Genomic DNA, 6,804 nt, shown 5'->3' on the forward strand with positions numbered 1-6,804 from the left:
TGTTCATCCACCCTCCAATAAATCATGCAGTTGTCGCTGCATACATCTATTACCTGATACGATAAACCAAGACCAGCTACGAGTTTCTGAACCTCGTAGTATGAACCAGGAGCTACATTATCCTCGGGTAGAATACCTTTTACAAAATCAGCAATCGCATCCACACAGTCTTCAGCCAAATTATAATCTGTTTTAATGCCCATCAATCTTGTAGCAGATGATAAAGCTGAATGACCATCTCTGCAACCTTCGTACAATGGTTGCTTTCCAGCATCCAACATATCATAAAATCTCCTAGCTTCTGCATTGGGTAAATCTTCCCCTCTAAAATGATCATTTACCATCTGCTCAGTACCTACACCATAATCTACATCCGTTCTAATTGGTTCTTCTAATCTAACCGCTGGCTGAGGTTCACTAGTACTACCATGTTCATAATCAGTTTCCCCATGATGATACCAAATTTTGTAACTTCGTGTAAACCCACTCAAATATAGATGAGTCCAAACATCCCACTCTTTAATAACCTTTCTATTTTTACAATTAGAGCAAGGACATCTTAACATACCTGTTTTTGCTTCCGGTTGTCGGTGAACTAACCCCATGAATTCAGTTATACCTCGTTGGTATTCTTCCGTAAGCAATCTCGTGTTCGGATCCAAATGAGGTCGATCGATCCAAGAACGAAAATAATTTGAAGAAGACATATTTTTTATGAATCAAATTCGTGTGTAAATAGAGTAAGAGGGAGGATGAAGATATGAAGTGAATGAAGAGGAAGAGGAGTGCTTGTATTTATAGTTTAAATCCTGCCGACATACCGAGGAAATTCCGACGGAATTCCGACGGACAAAACTAGTTCGTCGGAATTTCCTCGGAATTTTGTAAAATCCCCCAACGGCTCTCCAACGGCTATAATATTTCCTCGGAATTCATCGGTTTTTTCCGAGGAACAGAGTTTTCCTCGGAATTTCCTCGGAATATTCCGACGGACTGTAGTTTCCTCGGAATTCCGTCGGTATATTCCGAGGAAATTCCGAGGAAACCCAATTTTGTGTTTCCTCGGAATTTCCTCGGAAATTCCTCGGTATATTCCGAGGATTTCATTTTCCGTCGGAATGTCCGTCAGAATATCGCTGTTTTCTTGTAGTGACTGTTGATGTTCCTTCATATCCAACCGCTTTTTAGATTATCAGGAAAATATATATCCAAAAGGTACAACACTATTCTGATACATTCTGAGTGCTGAAAATTAAATGTCAAATTTAAAATCTGCACAAAAATTTACAAAATAATCTAAAATATGTGATTGATATTATTGTAGATAATTTTTGTGCCTTTCTACAATTTTTATTCATCTTATTTTTACTAAAATGCAAAATATTAACAAGCATGATTTCACTTGCATTAGTAGTTACAAAATAAGCTGACCAAAAAGATGCTCTATTAATTCGTGATTTTAACAAATGTTGGATTTGAATCTTAGGAAAGGTAAGTAATGAACCTTATTATCATGGTCGTGTAAATAATTCAGTCTTCTGGTGACTATGCCATTTCTTCAAAATCAACTAGTCGTAGTCGCATATACCTTAATGAGATAGAGATGTTTTGATTCCAAATTTAATCCTCACATACAAAGACTACGCATCTTTTAACTACTACGAGACAAAACGTGCAAATGAGTAAGGTGCTGTTCCTTTGTTAATCCAGGTGATCCATTTGGGGAAGATGCAAATCGATGTTCATTTTGTATATTATAATGCTACATTCAGATAGATCACCCAGCTGTATTTTTAAAAATTCATCTCAAATTTTTACTCAAATGAAGGTGTCTTGATAGTGCATCTGGATGCAGATACATCTAGTTCAGTCCAAATGATAAATGACAAAATATTTTTTTTAAATCAAAATATTATTTTCAAACCAAAAATCCTATATTTTTCCATAGATATTTTTCCGCCAGAACCGAAAAATGCATTTTCTCGCCAAAAATGATAAACACACATTTCCGCCAAAACCACAAAAATACGCTTTTCTGCAAAAAGCATAAAAACACAAATTTCCATGAAACATACTTTTTGGCCAAACCAGTAATACCGCACTTTTCGGCCAAAACAGTAAAAACACACTTTCCCGCCAAAAAAGTAAAACTGCACAAAAATCGAAAAACATAATTTTCCGCCAAAACCGTAAAAACATATTTTATCGCCAAAATCGCAAAAATACATTTTTCCGCCAAAACCTGAAAACACATTTTCCCGGCAAAAACACATGTTTCGGTAAAAACCGTAAAAGCACATTTTCCAGCTAAATACGGAAAACGCATTTTCTTGCCAAACCAGAAAATCGCATTTTCCCGCCAAAACCGAAAAACACATTTTCCCGCCAAAATCAGAAAATCGCATTTTCCCGCCAAAACCGGAAAAACGCATTTTCCCGCCAAAACTGGAAAAACACATTTTCCCGCCAAAACCGGAAAAAATGCATTCCCCCCCCCCACAAAAAACGGAAAAACACATGTTTCGCCAAAAACCGCATGTTCCCGCCAAAACCGCCAAAATGCATTTTCTCGCCAAATCCACAAAATACACTTTTCGTCAAAACACATTTTTCAGTAAAAATAGCAAAAAAATATTTTCCGCCAAAAACGCAAAAATGCACTTTTCCCGTCAAAAAACGCAAAATGCACTTTTCCGCCAAAACCGCAAAAAAAAAATATTTTCTCGCCAAAACTGTGAAAAAACATTTTTTCCGCCAAACCCACAAAAACACACTTTTTCGTCAAAAACACACTTTCAGCCATAACCGCCAAAAAGTATTTCCTGCAAAAACACAATTTTTCTGCCAAAACCGCAAAAATGTATTTTCTCGCCAAAACCAGAAAAACACACTTTTTCGTGAAAAACACATTTTTCGTCAAAAACACATTTTCCGCCAAAACCGCCAAAAAGTATTTCCCGCCAAACCCGCAAAAACGCAATTTTCCTGCCAAAAAGCATAAACGTATTTTCCCGCAAAAACCAAAAAAACACCCTTTTTCGATAAAACACATTTTCCTACAAAAACCGCAAAAATTATTTTCCGCCAAAACCGTAAAAATGATATTTTCCCGCCAAAATTTTTAAAATATATATTTTAGTCATTTCATTAACATGTCCACCTGGATGCAGATGCAAGTTAAAAATAAAAAAGCAAACGAACATAGTTGCATTCATATGATTCATCTGGATGCATAGACGAAATGAAGAAACGAACAACACCCAGATGGAGCATCTGGCTAAGGGATCTAGATGGACCATCTGGATAAGGCATCTAGATGGACCATCTGGATGCATCTTCCAGATGTACAAACGAACAGGGCCCTATACTAATTCTCAGGGGTAGGTGTAGTCCATAGATGGACCATCTCTTTGGGTATCAAATAAAGCTTAGAACATCTCCATTGATCTCTAATGATACCTTATTTTCAGTGTAAAATAGAAACTAAAGTAAATATGTTATAATAGTACTCAAATTTTTATTTTATAATAGAGTGAAAATGAATTTATTCTATAAATAGAGTTTTTTTTGTTCATCATTAAATTTTTACTCTATTTAAAAGAAAAAATAGAGTAAACCATTAGAGATGATCTTAGAGTATTGTCTCATATCCATGTGACAAAAAAAAAATGTATTGGAGTGGTTTTAAATCCGGATTACTTAGTTGTCCAAATTCTATCTACGAGACCACCACCTTGTGGTTTAATTAGTTAAAATTATTAAATTACAAGATATGTAAATAAGGATGTGTTAAATCTTTTTCTTGACCGGTTCTTGGCATTTAAATAGTCTCTTATATTAAAAATGGAATAGAATTCGTTAATCCCCTATATATTAATCCTGGAGCATTACAACATATTTTTGTAGCCACGTGTCATTAATAGAATGATTTTTAGAATTTTTAGAAAAATAAATTGGTCCATATAAATATATATTATATTTTTTATTAAACTAACTATCAAATTGATTAGTAGTGTACAAAATTGATTAGTAGCCAAAAGTGATGGAAATTGTGCGACGTGGGTGGAACAAGGTATCCTCCGGTAATGGAAGTCTGGTCTCGGATCGCATACGTGCTTGTAGGAAGGAGCTATCTAAATGGAAAAGAAGTGAAGATTGCAATACCAAAAAGTGCATCCTTCAGATCAGAAGAGACTTAGAAGTGGAAATTGCAAAACATAGGCCTAATAGTGACCAGATGCTTGAGCTCAAGGTTGAGCTTGAGAAGACATATAGAGAAGAAGAAACTTACTGGAAGGAAAAATCTAAAAACACTTGGTTGCAAGATGGTGATTGAAACACAAAAGTTTTCCATGGGTGGGCTCAGTCTCGTAAGATGAAAAACAAGATTGCTATGTTGACTGCTGATAATGGAATAGAGCATTTCGCAGAGGATGAAAAAGGAGACATTGCAGTTCAATATTTCTCAAATCTCTTTCGCTACTCGTCTCCTGCTAGTGCTGCTGAGTTGCTAGAAGGGTTCAGACCGGTGGTGACTGACAGGATGAATCAAAATCTGATCAGACCTGTCTCGGATAATGAGATTAAAATAGTTGTCAAAGCGATTAAAAGTGACGGCTCACCTGGAGCTGATGGTATGATTGGTAAGTTCTTCCAACATTATTGGAGCATCACCGGAGAACAAGTGTCAAAAGAGGTCAAAGAGTTCTTCGCAGGTGGTGACATTTCTCCTGATTGGAACTATATACAACCTCTGTCTGTTACCAAAGAAGACAAATCCACATCTGATGACAGAACTGAGGCCCATAAGCCTTTGCTCGGTTGTGTACAAGATCATCTCGAATGTACTATGCAGCAGGCTGAAGAACATCTTGCCTCAAATTGTATCTCCAACGCAAGGGGCCTTTGTTTCATGGAGACTTATTTCTGATAACCTCTTGATTGCTCATGAGATGATACATGGTCTGAAGACTAACCTGAATTGCAGAGAGGATTACATTGCTATAAAAACTGATATGTCAAAGGAATACGATAGAGTTAAATGAGATTTTCTAGAGACTATTTTTCAAGATGGGTTTTGACAAAACGTGGAATGATCGGCTTATGAAGTGCATTCGGTCGGTCTCTTATACTGTCCTTTTGAACGGTCAATCACATGAGCACATTGTTCCCGAGCGAGGCATTCGTCAAGGGGACCCATTGTCACCATTTATATTCATTCTGTGCGCAGAGGCACTGGTCCATGTCATGTCCAGAGCTGAATCAAACGGTCTCATCCATGGTATGCAGTTAACGAAGAAGTGTTCATCAGTTCAGCATCTCCTTTTTGCTGATGATAGTTTCTTCTTATGTAAGGCCAATCTTCCGAAAGTGGCGGAGTTTTTACGTTGTTTGAAGCTTTATGGAGACTCATTTGGACAAGTTATCAACTTTCAGAAGTCTGCCATTACGTTTGTGACTGGTATAGACCCCATCATGAAGAGACTTATTGCTGAGATATGTGGCATTGAGAAAGAAGGTGGAGATGGAAAATACATGGGGATCCCTGAATGTTTCAGCGGTTCCAAACAGAAGCTACTAGCCTTCATCAGTGAAAAGCTCAACAAGAGACTAAAGGGTTGGTTCGCAAAGAAGCTTTCACTTGGAGGTAAAGAAGTGCTGCTGAAATCTATAGCCATGGCTCTCCATCTATACGCAGTGTTGTGCTTTAGATTAACTAAACATCATTGCCAAAAGATCATGAGTGTCATGTCAAGTTTTTAGTGGGACGCTTGTGATGACAAGAAGAAAGTACATTGGGTCTCTTGGGCAAAATTATGTTTGGGTACAGAGATATAGGTGATTTTAATCAAGCCTTTCTGGCTAAACAAGCTTGGAAGCTCTATAATCAACCCGGAAGCTTGATTGCATAAATCTACAAGGGGCACTACTATGCTTCTAAAGACTTCATGGAGTGTGGCAAGGGTTACAGACCGTCATGTGTGGCGAAGCATTCTTTTTGGCAGGAAATTGCTAAAAGAAGGGATGATCAGATCTATTGGAGATGGCTCCAACACTTATGTCTGGTCTGACAAGTGGATAATGGAGTCGCAGCCTAGACACCCGGTGAACAAACAGAGGAACATTGATGTTTTACAAAGAGTCTCTACACTGATTGATGAGAGTGGTAACTGGAAGATGGATGTTCTAAACTCTTTGTTCACAACAAATGAGATTAAACACATCCAAAGGATAATGCCAGGAAGATCGCCAGACAGAAATATCTAGGCATTCACATACCATGGAACTTACACAGTACGTTCTGGTTACTCTGTAGTGGCCTTCCGTCAACCTCTAAATAGGTTGTTAAGATCACCAGCAGAACAAGCAGTCATAGACCTGAAAAAGAAGCTCCGAAAAGTTCCAACTCTATCTAAGATACGTCTATTCTTATGGAGGGCAGTGTCAGGAGCGTTGGCGGTTACTGAAAGATTGAATTCACGTGGTTTGAATGTGGATGCTACCTGCAAATTGTGTAATAACGCAGATGAAACCATTAACCATGTCATGTTTCAATGCCAACCAGCTCTCGACATATTAGAATCAGTGCAATTCCCTCAAGATTCATCTCCACCTCGCAGCTTGGTAGAGAACTTTCATTTGATTTTGAAGCTGTTATCTGATATGTCAGTGATGGAAAACTACAGAACGGTGATCCCTTGGTTTCTTTGGGCCATCTGGAAGAACCGTAACTCTATTCCAGGGCCGGCTCAAAGGGAGGGACAATCGGTGCACCGCCCCGGGGCCCGCAAAACAAGGGGCCCA

This window comes from Brassica napus, chromosome C2 (assembly GCF_020379485.1).
Source record: "Brassica napus cultivar Da-Ae chromosome C2, Da-Ae, whole genome shotgun sequence".
Classification (NCBI taxonomy): Eukaryota; Viridiplantae; Streptophyta; class Magnoliopsida; order Brassicales; family Brassicaceae; genus Brassica; species Brassica napus.